The 17,528-nt window shown below is 32.3% G+C and overlaps 1 pseudogene across 1 annotated transcript; it reads right to left on the reverse strand.

Annotated features, from left to right (window-relative positions):
* Positions 1-8,001: 8,001 nt before the first annotated feature.
* Positions 8,002-14,956, reverse strand: LOC143251116 (uncharacterized; annotated as a pseudogene). The gene is made up of 5 exons (XR_013028506.1): positions 14,824-14,956; positions 13,052-13,589; positions 11,797-11,931; positions 9,026-9,271; positions 8,002-8,365 (listed from the first exon to the last, which is right to left on the reverse strand). The product of XR_013028506.1 is annotated as an uncharacterized LOC143251116 (transcript).
* Positions 14,957-17,528: the final 2,572 nt, after the last annotated feature.

A 17,528-nucleotide genomic window follows, 5' to 3' on the forward strand; every position in this document is an offset into this window, starting at 1 on the left:
TTATGATGTAAATCACAAACTTTCACTAATACCTGTTATGATGTAAATCATAAACTTTCACTAATACCTGTTATGATGTAAATTATAAACTTTCACTAATACCTGTTATGATGTAAATTATAAACTTTCACTAATACCTGTTATGATGTAAATTATAAACTTTCACTAATACCTGTTATGATGTAAATCACAAACTTTCACTAATACCTGTTATGATGTAAATTATAAACTTTCACTAATACCTGTTATGATGTAAATTATAAACTTTCACTAATACCTGTTATGATGTAAATTATAAACTTTCACTAATACCTGTTATGATGTAAATCACAAACTTTCACTAATACCTGTTATGATGTAAATCATAAACTTTCACTAATACCTGTTATGATGTAAATTATATTATGCTATGGCTTATCAAGGCTGATAAAACTGTTTTTCACTACAGCTCTTACTTTTATAAAATTACTAGCTTTAAAGATCTGCTTGAGTAGAACACATTTTCACTAATACAAGACACAGGAGTGCACCCTATTCTTTATCAAAATCTTCACAAACACAAGTAGAACACATTTTCACTAATACAAGACACAGGAGTGCACCCTATTCTTTATTAAAATCTTCTTCACAAACACAAGTAGAACACATTTTCACTAATACAAGACACAGGAGTGTACCCTATTCTTTATCAAAATCTTCTTCACAAACACAAGTAGAACACATTTTCACTAATACAAGACACAGGAGTGCACCCTATTCTTTATCAAAATCTTCTTCACAAACACAAGTAGAACACATTTTCACTAATACAAGACACAGGAGTGCACCCTATTCTTTATTAAAATCTTCTTCACAAACACAAGTAGAACACATTTTCACTAATACAAGACACAGGAGTGCACCCTATTCTTTATCAAAATCTTCACAAACACAAGTAGAACACATTTTCACTAATACAAGACACAGGAGTGCACCCTATTCTTTATCAAAATCTTCTTCACAAACACAAGTAGAACACATTTTCACTAATACAAGACACAGGAGTGCACCCTATTCTTTATTAAAATCTTCACAAACACAAGTAGAACACATTTTCACTAATACAAGACACAGGAGTGCACCCTATTCTTTATTAAAATCTTCTTCACAAACACAAGTAGAACACATTTTCACTAATACAAAACACAGGAGTGTACCCTATTCTTTATCAAAATCTTCTTCACAAACACAAGTAGAACACATTTTCACTAATACAAGACACAGGAGTGCACCCTATTCTTTATCAAAATCTTCTTCACAAACACAAGTAGAACACATTTTCACTAATACAAGACACAGGAGTGCACCCTATTCTTTATTAAAATCTTCTTCACAAACACAAGTAGAACACATTTTCACTAATACAAGACACAGGAGTGCACCCTATTCTTTATTAAAATCTTCACAAACACAAGTAGAACACATTTTCACTAATACAAGACACAGGAGTGCACCCTATTCTTTATTAAAATCTTCACAAACACAAGTAGAACACATTTTCACTAATACAAGACACAGGAGTGCACCCTATTCTTTATTAAAATCTTCTTCACAAACACAAGTAGAACACATTTTCACTAATACAAGACACAGGAGTGCACCCTATTCTTTATTAAAATCTTCACAAACACAAGTAGAACACATTTTCACTAATACAAGACACAGGAGTGCACCCTATTCTTTATTAAAATCTTCTTCACAAACACAAGTAGAACACATTTTCACTAATACAAGACACAGGAGTGCACCCTATTCTTTATCAAAATCTTCTTCACAAACACAAGTAGAACACATTTTCACTAATACAAGACACAGGAGTGCACCCTATTCTTTATCAAAATCTTCTTCACAAACACAAGTAGAACACATTTTCACTAATACAAGACACAGGAGTGCACCCTATTCTTTATTAAAATCTTCACAAACACAAGTAGAACACATTTTCACTAATACAAGACACAGGAGTGCACCCTATTCTTTATTAAAATCTTCACAAACACAAGTAGAACACATTTTCACTAATACAAGACACAGGAGTGTACCCTATTCTTTATCAAAATCTTCACAAACACAAGTAGAACACATTTTCACTAATACAAGACACAGGAGTGTACCCTATTCTTTATCAAAATCTTCACAAACACAAGTAGAACACATTTTCACTAATACAAGACACAGGAGTGCACCCTATTCTTTATCAAAATCTTCTTCACAAACACAAGTAGAACACATTTTCACTAATACAAGAGTGCACACAGGTAGTGACACCCTATTCTTTATCAAAATCTTCACAAACACAAGTAGAACACATTTTCACTAATACAAGACACAGGAGTGCACCCTATTCTTTATCAAAATCTTCACAAACACAAGTAGAACACATTTTCACTAATACAAGACACAGGAGTGCACCCTATTCTTTATCAAAATCTTCTTCACAAACACAAGTAGAACACATTTTCACTAATACAAGACACAGGAGTGCACCCTATTCTTTATCAAAATCTTCTTCACAAACACAAGTAGAACACATTTTCACTAATACAAGACACAGGAGTGCACCCTATTCTTTATCAAAATCTTCTTCACAAACACAAGTAGAACACATTTTCACTAATACAAGACACAGGAGTGCACCCTATTCTTTATCAAAATCTTCTTCACAAACACAAGTAGAACACATTTTCACTAATACAAGACACAGGAGTGCACCCTATTCTTTATCAAAATCTTCTTCACAAACACAAGTAGAACACATTTTCACTAATACAAGACACAGGAGTGCACCCTATTCTTTATCAAAATCTTCACAAACACAAGTAGAACACATTTTCACTAATACAAGACACAGGAGTGCACCCTATTCTTTATCAAAATCTTCACAAACACAAGTAGAACACATTTTCACTAATACAAGACACAGGAGTGCACCCTATTCTTTATCAAAATCTTCACAAACACAAGTAGAACACATTTTCACTAATACAAGACACAGGAGTGCACCCTATTCTTTATCAAAATCTTCTTCACTTCACAAACACAAGTAGAACACATTTTCACTAATACAAGACACAGGAGTGCACCCTATTCTTTATCAAAATCTTCACAAACACAAGTAGAACACATTTTCACTAATACAAAACACAGGAGTGCACCCTATTCTTTATCAAAATCTTCACAAACACAAGTAGAACACATTTTCACTAATACAAGACACAGGAGTGCACCCTATTCTTTATCAAAATCTTCACAAACACAAGTAGAACACATTTTCACTAATACAAGACACAGGAGTGCACCCTATTCTTTATCAAAATCTTCACAAACACAAGTAGAACACATTTTCACTAATACAAGACACAGGAGTGCACCCTATTCTTTATCAAAATCTTCACAAACACAAGTAGAACACATTTTCACTAATACAAGACACAGGAGTGCACCCTATTCTTTATCAAAATCTTCTTCACAAACACAAGTAGAACACATTTTCACTAATACAAGACACAGGAGTGCACCCTATTCTTTATCAAAATCTTCACAAACACAAGTAGAACACATTTTCACTAATACAAGACACAGGAGTGCACCCTATTCTTTATCAAAATCTTCTTCACAAACACAAGTAGAACACATTTTCACTAATACAAGACACAGGAGTGCACCCTATTCTTTATCAAAATCTTCACAAACACAAGTAGAACACATTTTCACTAATACAAGACACAGGAGTGCACCCTATTCTTTATCAAAATCTTCTTCACAAACACAAGTAGAACACATTTTCACTAATACAAGACACAGGAGTGCACCCTATTCTTTATCAAAATCTTCACAAACACAAGTAGAACACATTTTCACTAATACAAGACACAGGAGTGCACCCTATTCTTTATCAAAATCTTCACAAACACAAGTAGAACACATTTTCACTAATACAAGACACAGGAGTGCACCCTATTCTTTATCAAAATCTTCTTCACAAACACAAGTAGAACACATTTTCACTAATACAAGACACAGGAGTGCACCCTATTCTTTATCAAAATCTTCACAAACACAAGTAGAACACATTTTCACTAATACAAAACACAGGAGTGCACCCTATTCTTTATCAAAATCTTCTTCACAAACACAAGTAGAACACATTTTCACTAATACAAGACACAGGAGTGCACCCTATTCTTTATCAAAATCTTCACAAACACAAGTAGAACACATTTTCACTAATACAAGACACAGGAGTGCACCCTATTCTTTATCAAAATCTTCTTCACAAACACAAGTAGAACACATTTTCACTAATACAAGACACAGGAGTGCACCCTATTCTTTATTAAAATCTTCACAAACACAAGTAGAACACATTTTCACTAATACAAGACACAGGAGTGCACCCTATTCTTTATCAAAATCTTCACAAACACAAGTAGAACACATTTTCACTAATACAAGACACAGGAGTGCACCCTATTCTTTATCAAAATCTTCACAAACACAAGTAGAACACATTTTCACTAATACAAGACACAGGAGTGCACCCTATTCTTTATCAAAATCTTCACAAACACAAGTAAAACACATTTTCACTAATACAAGACACAGGAGTGCACCCTATTCTTTATCTAAATCTTCACAAACACAAGTAGAACACATTTTCACTAATACAAGACACAGGAGTGCACCCTATTCTTTATCAAAATCTTCACAAACACAAGTAGAACACATTTTCACTAATACAAGACACAGGAGTGCACCCTATTCTTTATCAAAATCTTCACAAACACAAGTAAAACACATTTTCACTAATACAAGACACAGGAGTGCACCCTATTCTTTATCTAAATCTTCACAAACACAAGTAGAACACATTTTCACTAATACAAGACACAGGAGTGCACCCTATTCTTTATCAAAATCTTCACAAACACAAGTAGAACACAATTTCACTAATACAAGACACAGGAGTGCACCCTATTCTTTATTAAAATCTTCTTCACAAACACAAGTAGAACACATTTTCACTAATACAAGACACAGGAGTGCACCCTATTCTTTATCAAAATCTTCACAAACACAAGTAAAACACATTTTCACTAATACAAGACACAGGAGTGCACCCTATTCTTTATTAAAATCTTCTTCACAAACACAAGTAGAACACATTTTCACTAATACAAGACACAGGAGTGTACCCTATTCTTTATTAAAATCTTCACAAACACAAGTAGAACACATTTTCACTAATACAAGACACAGGAGTGTACCCTATTCTTTATTAAAATCTTCACAAACACAAGTAGAACACATTTTCACTAATACAAGACACAGGAGTGCACCCTATTCTTTATCAAAATCTTCTTCACAAACACAAGTAGAACACATTTTCACTAATACAAGACACAGGAGTGTACCCTATTCTTTATCAAAATCTTCACAAACACAAGTAGAACACATTTTCACTAATACAAGACACAGGAGTGCACCCTATTCTTTATCAAAATCTTCTTCACAAACACAAGTAGAACACATTTTCACTAATACAAGACACAGGAGTGCACCCTATTCTTTATTAAAATCTTCACAAACACAAATGTAAAGAAAGTTAAACCTAAATTTTAAACAGTAATATTATTATTAAATGTCTGCTACAATTTTCTACTGCATAAATTATTAAATTTTTTAGCTGACTAAAATATTTCTTGTAAGTAATCATTTTATTAAGCAAGTTAACCAAAACTGTAGTAGGAAAATATGGTGGTAATAAAATAATTTTATTGCTGTTTTCAACTGTACTTTTTAAACTTTCCATTACACTTAAATTACCTCCTTTTAAACTATTCTTCCTAATTTAGTAACATTCATTTAACATTATGTTAACTCTGAGGTAATGCAGCTGCTGTTGACTTATGAACTAGTTCTTGTAATTGGACTAACTGTTTAACCATGTAGCAGTCAGATGCAATGCTTTTATAAATAGAGAAATTTGCTCTTAAATATTTCTATCTAGCTATTTTTTATGTGCATGGTTGAAAGTTGGGTTTTCTGTAAAACCAAGAATATCTAATCTCGCTTCATATCTTTCTCACAGCTCATCAATTCTTTATATGTGTAGAAAAGGATCATTTGGGTTGAGAAAATTTTTTTTAATGTGAAAGTTTTTTTATGGTATGTTTATGTCTTTGTAAGGATTGTATAACAACACCAGTAAGGCTGATTGGGTAGTCATTTACAATATCCAGCTGTGCAGAAATATATATTTTGATAAAAAAATCAGAGCTGTGTTCAGTAATTTTGTTGTTTATTTGTAAATAAAACATCTATGTCAGTCATTTTTGTGTTCATAATCTAGAGCTGGACAATTTCTATGTTACTGATTTATTCAGTAGTGAATACATATTCTGACATGCAAGAACAACAGTTAGTTAAAGATAAAATATAAATACATCCTACAGCTGAAGATATGTACAATTTTTATATGATTTACTGGCCTGTAGGACTCCTTACATAAACTACCCAGCAAAACTACCACTGTCCTTTGAAATTGCACTGTCCTTATAATATTAATAAATATTAATACTTCACTATCCTTATAACTCATAAGACTACACTATCCTTATACCCCATAAATCTGCACTATCCTGATAATCTATAAGACTGCACTAACCTTATAACCCATAAGTGTGCACTATCCTTACAACCCATAAGTGTGCACTATCCTTATGACCCATAAGACTGCACTATCCTTATGAATCACAATACTTCACTATCCTGATAACCCATAAGACTGCACTATCCTTATGACCCATAAGACTGCACTATCCTTATGAATCACAATACTTCACTATACTGATAACCCATAAGACTGCACTATCCTTACAAATCATAATACTTCACTATCCTTACAAATCATAATACTTCACTATTCTTATATTCCATAAGACTGCACTATCCTTTAAACCTATAAGACTGCACTATTCTTTTAACAGATAAAATTGCACAATATTTAAAATTCATTAACCTACACTCTCCTTATAATTTATAATACTTTGAAACTATTAAAAGTAATGTGTACATTGTAGGCTACAAACGGCATGACATATGAACTTCAAAAGCAAGGAATACAAATATTAGTTACTCTTAAAACAGAATACTTTTGGGGACCCTGTAGAAGTATATCTAGTAAGTACCCCACGTGAACAGTTATAATACAATACAGGTTTTTAAATCTTCACTGCCCTATAAAATAAGAAAATTTTAGTGAAATGTAAGCCAATGATACATAAACAAGATCTAACCATGTAAAATAATTGTAAAAGAAATAAAATTGAAGTTTGGATATTACTGAAGGTAAGTAATAGCATTATTTGGCTTAAAGAGAAAGAATGACAAACACATTCTTACCTGAAGGTATTATGGTTCTTTCTCTTAAATACCACACACATACATACAAAGAAATCTATATTACAGAACATCCTAAAATGAGAAATAAAGTCTAATACAAGATGTTTTCAAAGATTTTATACCTCAGGAATTGACAGTCAGCATAATAATTCTTACAGTTCAGGAAGTCTCTCTGTCAAAACTTATATATAAGTTTTAAAAGTGATCACATTAAAACTACAACTGGTGACCAACGTACCAAAACAATTGTGATGTTTAATATTTACTGTTTATGGTAGAGAAATTATTAGATACTAATGAGCTGATTTATTTCACTATTTAAACAATAGCAATAATATAAGTTTTCATGGTTTTAAAAATGGGAAGTGAAGCAATCATTAACTATGAGATAGTTCTCAATCAATATCATATGATTTTCTAAGTAAAAGGTCAAATATAGATTTAAAACCACTAACTACAGAAAGTTTACTATAATGTATGCTTAATCCAACAAGTAGAAGTATCATTTCACATGACTGAATATTCAAAATTAGAACTTGTCTCTTGTATCAGAAAACTCTTAACTGTTTAACTGTTATAACATCAAAGGCTGACTAGAAACAGTTGCAACTAAATTTATCACTAGACTCTACTCTTATAACTGACTCAAAACATCATAAACTTTCTGAGCACTGGCACTTATCTCTTCATCACTGTTAGCTAACAGTGACAACATCTTCCTTGAGATAACATCTTTTTCCAGAAGACCAAAGAGAGTAGAATAAAGCATCTCAGGAGACGGTGCTTTATCATCAGCAGGTAAATCTTGAGTGCTCAGTTTTTGCTCCACTGCTACGGTTGCCACATTGCCCAGGAATGTTAAGAGTTGGAGTGTAATATCTCTGTCACCCTTGTTATCCAGCATGCCATTTATTGGAGGGCACTAAATAAAAGCATTACAACAAAGAAAACCCTTCTATGTTGAACATGATCAAACAGGAAAATCTCCAAGATTTTCTACTCTAAGCCCTTGCAAAACGTTTACCTAGAAATGACAAAGGGAATAACTTATAATTCACAATAAAATTCTTCCTACTAAAACTGGGAATATAAAATCTTGTGCCTTTAATTCTCAACAGACATAACAACACAGACTAGAGAAATTAATTCATGCACTAAAAACTCTGTCTCTAAAATGAGGGATTCCAGTGTTTAGATTTTTCCATTTACAAGTCAATTCATTCAAGTAAAAGTTCAAGCATAAGTTTTATTTATTTAACAGTCAGATTTCTACACACCCTATATAACAAACTCCATAAAAATTAGTTGTTTGTTTGCAATTTTAAATACAAACTATACAGTGGCCTATCTGTGCTGTGCCCACCGTGATTACTGAATCCCAGTTTTTAGTTTTCTGACCCTCACACTTACCACTGGGCCACAGTGAAGCAAATTAGTAAATGAGAGTACATATAATCCAGCTTTTATTTTGATAAATGATTTTAGTTATTTAAATTTGAGAGTCTCCACAAAACTATTCTATACAGAATAGATATTCAAGTATTTTAGTTAAGGAGTACAAAATAATTTGAAAACAACTCACCTTAGTAGCCAGCAAGTAGGGAACCATGTCGGGACTGAGAGAGAGATTGTTTAAAAGTTTCAGAGCCTGGATTTTAATAGTGTTTCCTTCCTCCAACAATTTAAATAAAAAATGAAGTTTACCAATATATGGAGCTACAGTTACTTTCCCAAGTGACAAATTGGTAAGAGCTGTTAAGCTCAGAGCCCGTAAATAAGGACTGGCTTCTGGATCAGTAGCATTTCTCAACAAAACCGGAATACACACCTGGTGGACCATAAACACCATAAAAAATGTTTTAAATTTTCTTTGATAATCTAATTCAATATATATATTTAATAACACAAAAAAAGAAGAGAGAACCTAATTCAATCCAATACTTTCATAATGTGCTCTTTTCATCAAATAGATTTAAAATCTCCAAAATCAATGGTTAGAAATGTTCAGATCAGATATACAAACACACATAGCCTTTGAAAAAATAGTATTACCATTGAAATAGAAGCCCAAAAACACCCGAAATTCAGTGTAATACCATTCTATAAGGTTGGAAAAGACTGTGATCAAACCAGAAAAACTATGGAGAAACATTTTATCCATAAATACAAGCCAGAATTAAATGAAATTCCTCTAAATTAATGGTATGAATAATTTTATGAAAGCTTTACAAATCACGTGACTCTGATGACGTTTTCATCAACAATCGAACATTGTAACGTTCTGTATTTTCCCGCCATTTTATAATGCAGTGTGATCAGTGAAGCATGAAATGCGTAACTGGAAATAAATGACTTTAATACATGTGAAGCTTTAATTTCTATATCAAGTTCATCATATGTTCATTTTATTTTTTGTGTGTGCATATATATATATCAGGTCATCCCTTAAGTAATGTCTGATTTTAGTTCAGAAAAAGAGAAAGGCTTTCAAAAACTTTTAATGTTATTTAATCAATAATGTATGTTTCATTATTATTAATTACTTCCTGCCAATGATTCACAAGCTTCTGAATGCCACTTCTATAAAATTATTGGGGTTTGGAGGAAAAGAATGTAGAGAGGGCAGTTTTGACATCTCCATGTGTTCCAAGCTCTTTTCCATCAGGATAGTTCTGCAAACTTCAGAATAGATGATAATCAGATGAAGCAAGGTCTGGAGAATAAGGAGGATGTGGAAGTTTTTCCCAGTCTAGCTCTTCAATCTTTGTAGATGCAATCTTTGCTACATGGGGCCGTGCATTATCCTGGTGTAACACAACACCTTTACGATTGATCAAAGCAGGCCTCTTTCCTTTCAATGCAACATGTAAGTGCTTAAACTGTTGACAACAGAAGTCTGATGTAATTGTTACATTGAGTGGCAGCAACTCAAATTGGATCCCACCAACACTATCCCACCAAATGCTTAACAAGACTTTCCTAGGGTGGAGGTCCATTTTGAGCTGTGCTTTAGCCAGTTTACCTGCATTGAACCATCATCTGCAGCACTTAACATTTTTATAAAATGTCCATTTTTCTTCTCCAGTCACTAACCTCTCCATGAAAGGTGAGTTACATTCACAAGAGTGCAAAGAAGTGCAAATTTTCACACTTGCTCTAAGGTTGGCTTTTGTCAAATCATGAGAGACCCATTTTCCAAATTCTCACACCTTTCTAAACAGTTGCAGACAATAGTGAACTGTTGAATGGGTTGAATTAAGCTTCTGAGCTAATTCTTCAATTGTTACAACACAATCTTCATCAAGTGCAGCCAGCAGCAAGTCATCATTAAATTCAACAGGATAACCCAAACATAGCACATCTCTTAAGCTGTAGTCACCTGATCTGAACTTCTGAAACCACCTTCAACATTTTCTTTCATTGAGAGACTCTACACCATAAACACCTTGAATGTTTCGTGTGTAGTTTCTACTGCCTTTTTTAAACTCATAAATCATTATATGCCTAATGTGCTCCTCAGACACATCCATCTCCATAAGGGTTTATTTGATTAATGATCTGAAAAAAGTGGAGTTGGATTAGTTTCTTTTATCTGTCTGAACATTTTTTTACACGTCCTACCACATATTTTAGTCATTAAAACCTTTTACAAAGACGGAAATGATGATACACTTTCTATATTAAATTTTCAAACATTACTTATGGGATGACCTGATAATATACATACATAATTTTTGAAAAACGTATACATGTTTATATGTATTGCAATATCCCAAACTAGAATCTTAGAAAAAGAAAGGTAGAAATAGATATCTCAAAATTGGAAAATGTTCAGAAGTTTTACTAATTTATTTCAAACAGAATATAGCTTTTAGCACCAGGATTGTCGTCTGAAAGAACATGTAATGAATGACAAATTTTAATTCATAAAAATCAAGAAAAAAAACTATTTATCTTTGTGCAAAACAATAAAAATGAATCACTTTTTTATTGTGGTTCATTTTACATACACAACATCTACAAGAAAAAATGTTCCAAGTTATTTATTTAGAACCAATTACATTAACCAACAAAAGATACAAATCAAAACAGGTAAACTGGTATGGTACACATATGTATGTATAACTTGTGTAATGCTCTTAAGGTACGCTATGTTTTAAGTTCATTTTTGTCAATGAGGAGAGTTTTTTTCTTAAATACAGTCCACAAAATGTCATGTGTAATCTCTAGCTGATGCTATATTACTAGTTACATCACAGCCTGCCTCTGTTTTAGATTAATTCGTGCATGTGACAAGATACTCACCAGAAATGTACATGTTATATTAAAACCAAATGACATAAATAAAATTACCTGAAGAGTGGCCTGGTTTTTTGGACTGTTGGCTAAGCTAGCTATTGCTTGCACAACAGATACTTGAACTGTCGGTTCTGGAGAAATGATTAAATCTCTGAGTACTAGAGGGCAACCAGCATCAGCAAGATGATCCTGAAAAACATCGTACAATACATTTAACATACATATATCAAACAAAGATGGTGTTTATTCCTATCACTATACTACCAGCTAAACATGTTTATTTCCCTCAAAAGTTATCTTATTTCTCATTAAAATTTAACAAATAAATAAAGTTTAAAATATTATATTACTCTCAAAGTGCCGAATTTTCTACTGTATTTCTTTGTATTGTGCATTTGAAAATTAAACTAACCAACTTAACTGAGTTTCAACTTTTTTCAAAAATTAAAATGTATTATTTCTAAACAATTACAACAGCGGATTTAAGCCTACCCTTAACTTACAGTCTTCTGGAGTCATACCATCGAATTGAACTGTTACCAAAATCAGCAGTTAACTCACTATAACTAATAATGCAATATAATCTGTATTAAAATTCACTTGTTACTAAATCTTTCTGAAACCTTCACAAACGACTTCATTCTTCACACCATTATTAATTTGTTAGCACAATAATTTATTCTAAAACATTTATAACATCTTCAAACATGTCTAGTGTCATCATTATTTGAAAAGTACACAAAATAACCGACAAATGCTTTGTGTTATAGAATAACAAAATATCCAAAAAGCCCTATTGCAACAAAAATTCAAGTTACAGACAAAATATACTACAACAAATTGTTTTCCATTTTCATTTTCAAAGCTATTATTGTGCTGTTATAAATAGTACAACTAGGATGTTCAAAATATGAAACAGAACGCTAACCCTAAAATTACAGTATCGTTAGTATTGCAGTTAACCCATTAACTGATACAGAAAGTGACTGATTTAATATAATTTGTGTGATTATTTCTTTACTTTATGTTTTGTAACATGTAAAAGTGGTTTCAACAATAGTATATGGTACACTTGTACTTAACAGAAACACTATTTTTGTCAAAGATTACTCAGGCAATTAATAGATTATATTCGTGATATGATTTGAATACATAAATTTTAAATAACAGGATAAGCCAAAACATTCATCTGAAAGCACTGTAGGTTTGAAAAAAAAACTTATATTAACTGCATTAATGGAATACATAGTTTTCCTAATAATTTGGGGGAGCCAAATACATTGTATTAACTGAATATATTTAGGCTTACCTGATTTGCAGGGTAAACTGAACAATTGGATATTACTGTAAGCACTTTTATCAGGAATTCTTCATCATTTGAACTCAACAAAGTTACTAAACCTTTTGCTTCATTAAAAGTCATGATTCTAGATTTACTGTAGAGACTTTCTAGCTGTGCATGAAGCACTTCTTCTGGTTCTGTCAGTGGTGGTAGGTGAGTATCGGCTTGCTTAATAATTAAAGTCTCCTCACTGTCATCGAATACATCTGGAGACAGGTCTCTTTGAAATACAGCTTTTGGTATACTGTTCTGTTGGTAATGGGAAGAACTGCTGCCTACAGACTCTGAAGTTTTGGAGACGTCCATGGACTATTTTGCAGACTCTTTGATTTGTCTTTTGTGGAATATTTAAGTCCAGCTTCCTTAAATTCTCGAGCCTTGAGGTTCAGCTCTCTGATCCTGTCTCGTACTGAAGTTCCAGGCAGTGCACCTGGTTGTGCTGTCACAGGGATAATTAGATCCGTCTGACAACCCTCACTCTTCAAGACAGGCTCATGAATTGGAACTAGTTTAAATGGTACAAAACTTTAACAAACTTTATATTTATACAGAATTTTTCATATGTTTTTTTAACACCTACAGAATACTTCATAGGTCTAAAAAATCACTTTGAAGATATAATAATTAACCTTATAAAACACATTCCAAAAAATTACAATATGATAACTCATAAAGAAGTTGACTCTACAAGTCATGTGCAGAGAAATAAAAAGAGATATTTTTAAACATTTAGTATTTATATTCACCAATAAATTCAATTAGTTGATATTGTGTTCTAAGCAAATCAGTTGTTTCAAAACAAAAGTTTTTCTATATCTCAAATTGAAATATATATATATATATAAAACAAAACTTTTATCAATAAAATTATGCTCCTCTAAATACACTAGAAAAAGACCAAGATTACAGTAATCTTAGTTGTTGTTTTTTGCTGGCTATGTTTGAATTATTGACTAGATAATATACATTTTGTCATTAAAGGTCCTATTCCTTCTTAATTTTCATTGTTAGCATTCATCCACCATTTCTGTTAGTTAAATGAAGTATTTTATCCTGAGTCATTTGTTAGAAATACCACCTCAGCAAGAAAACTGGTGCTTTAACATTACAACCTATCCAAGAAATCCAGTATTATAACACAAAAAAGTTGCAGTTGTTTCTCTAATACAAAGCTTATTAAATGAAGCATCTATGCTCTGTTTATTACAGGAACCAAATCCATGACTTTAACCTTGTAATTCTGCAAACTCACTGCTCAACCCCTATGGAACATATGAATAGTTAAAAAAAAAAAAAAAGTCAAACTACATTAACAATTCAAGGAATATTGAAAATTTTAATGACTCATAATCATTACGTAAGTAACCAAAGTGCCTAATGCTTTGCAAGCTCTAAATTAACAGTAATGAAACGTTGTTTTTATTCGATGTTGTTTTCTATCCCATTTTGTTTTCCGATTTTTAGAATATTATAGTAAAAGTTTATGTTTATTATTATTATTTGTGATATTTGTTTACAAATGTGATTAGAAATATAAAGTATGTAAAAATAAATTATAATTCATGGTTTGAGAAGGTAATTGTCTTAGAACACCAAAATACTAGATAAATGGCACGCATATTTCATTATTAATGTTGATAATACTGTCAACCAATCCAAGAGGAGTAATGAATACCGTAGACAACCCCAAATCAACAAAACCCACATGACATGACTTTTGACGTTCCTGTCCCACTTACTTTTCCTCTGCTCAGACCTAATACCGATTTCACAAAATGCTGATTTAATTATTGAATAACCTAAGTAGGCGACACCAGCAGCAATTCCTGAGCACAATGCTAATTTTCTCAGCCTTCCATTATCCGTCGTCATGGTCACGATTCATGGTAATATAATCAGTTTTCACTAGGTAGCGCGTTATTAACAACACCAAATAATTGAAGGAAAAAAGTATGATTTTTAAAAATGTATTTTAATAGTAATACGAATTTGAAAAATAAATTCACAAATATACATATGTTTAAGGTGATAACAGTGACACACTAACGATTTTTAAAAGCTGATATAGGAAAGCTATAAAAATAGATATTGTAGAAATTTTATCCAGTCTTTTAAAAACGATTTTTTTTTTTAATTTCGCGCAAAGCCACACGCGGGCTGTTTGCGCTAACTGTCCCTAATTTAGCAGTTTAAGACTAGAAAAAAGACGGCTAGTCATCACCACCCACCACCAACTCCTGGGCTACTCTTTTACCAACGAAGAGTGGGATTTATCGTCACTTATAACGCCCCCACTGCTGAAAGGGTAACCATGTTTGGTGTGATGGGGATTCGAATCTGCGACGTTCGAATTTAAAAAGGAAAGGTTAAAATTATAATTTTCCAGTAAAGAATTGTGCACTTGCGATGGGTCTGGCATGGCCAGGTGGTTAAGGCGCTTGACTCGTAATCAGAGGGTTGTAGGTTCGAATCCCCGTCTCAATAAACACGCTCGTCCTTTCAGCCGTGAGAGCGTTATAATGCTACGTTCAATTCCATTATTCGTTAGCAAAAGAATAGCCCAAGAGTTGACGGTGAGTGGTGATGACTAGCTGCCTTCCCTCTAGTCTTACACTGCTAAATTAGGGACGGCTAGCGCAGATAGCCCTCGAGTAGCTTTGAGGGAAATTAAAATAAAAGAGTTTCACAAGCAACTAGTTGGGATTTTTAATTACCTATTCTGCAAAACCATGAAGTTGGGGGTTAATAAGTGAAGTACGAGTCTTCACCAAACTCAGCACTTTGCAAAACGCAACATACAGTTGACTGTTGAATATGGCTACTTGAATGGTGTGAATTTCTTTGGTTGTTTAAGTTGTTCAAAATCATGCTACCCAGTTCTCAGTTCTCAGCTAACTTATATACAATGGTTTGTACCAGAATATAGATCAAGCATGTAGTCAACCTCTTGCAGTCTCTAAAATTGACCCAATGACATTATGAGTTATTCTCTGCAGAGGAGACCGAACAATTCTCTGTCTTGGCCATTTTTACTATAGACCCCAGATGCTGTACGTTAAATATACACGATTGTTTCAGTTCAAAAATAGCGTGAGTGTAAAATGTAGTTACTTTTAGATCCAATAGTTTATCGCAAGTTTGTTTACAAATCATACATTGTGTAATTCAGTTGTTATTAATTAATGTTTGTTATACTGTTGAGTCATATTACAAGAATCATCTGAGTTTTTCTTGTTGTTTTAATTGAGTATTATTGCATAATAATATCTAGTTGTGTGTGTGAAACATTCTAGACCTCTGCCGGGGTATAAATACGTGTCGAAAATGTAGTTTGATGGATAAATCTACACTGCAAAATTGTAGGTTTAGTCATAAAGACCGTCAGTGATAATTTTTAAAGTAAAATTATCCAATATTGTATTGTAATAATTGAGTATAGAAGATTAATTCGGCTTGTCAGTTGTGTTCAAAAGTAACTGAACCAGACTGATAACCAAAAGCATAAGGATCATTTATATATATATATATGTTTTGATCATTTTGATATATTATTTTAAAGGAACTGTTTGAGTGTTGTTTGTTTATTATTGTTGAAACGTATCGCCAACAAATCACAGACATTCTATTGTAAAAAAAATTGGCCCATCATAGAACTGACATGTGGTCTCTATGACAAAGTTACACAACACTGATAAACTAGACTTTATCAGGATTTTAAAAAGAATACTAACTGTGTATTATAATTCCATTTGCTACATACACTCATGCCGTTCGCGGGCTTGATTTAGTTATCACTAAATTATTTCCCTTGAAATATTAGCTCATCTGTTGCACAAGCAACACTGGTGGACAAACTATGCAAATTTCTATACATTCCAAATCTAAAAAGACTACTCTTGATTTACGTGTGCCACTTCTTAGACTGATTACTATACTACAAAGTGGTAATTGACGATGTAATGTGCCTGTTATTTTCATAAATACCCGTGAAAGAATGTTTAAATCTCAACATTTAAATGGATGGCAGAAAGTGCATTTTCATGAAAGGATAAGTGCAACAAAAAGGCTCACACTATATCTGAGATAAAATGTAGATTTAGCCTTTGTTTATTGCTAATATTAATGAAAGATATTTTGACTGGATCAAACAGAAATGTTTATTAGCGGATGAAATTACCAATAGTATATGAAATTAACAGACTTAGATGTCTTAAAATTATAAACTCGATGTGCCTAATGGTTTCTGTTTGAAATATTTAGTAAGCACAGTTTTCTAAACATTGTTTCATTGAAAGGACGATGAATGAAAATGCAGATTATGTGTATACTAGAATGAAGTGAAAAGTAACAACAACATGCTGAAACTAACATTGTAGACTTCTGTATTTATTATTCAAGAAAATAAAAAACATAATAATAAATAAAAATGATGACTATTGTTAAT

This window comes from Tachypleus tridentatus, chromosome 5 (genome assembly GCF_004210375.1).
Source record: "Tachypleus tridentatus isolate NWPU-2018 chromosome 5, ASM421037v1, whole genome shotgun sequence".
NCBI classification, from domain to species: domain Eukaryota; kingdom Metazoa; phylum Arthropoda; class Merostomata; order Xiphosura; family Limulidae; genus Tachypleus; species Tachypleus tridentatus.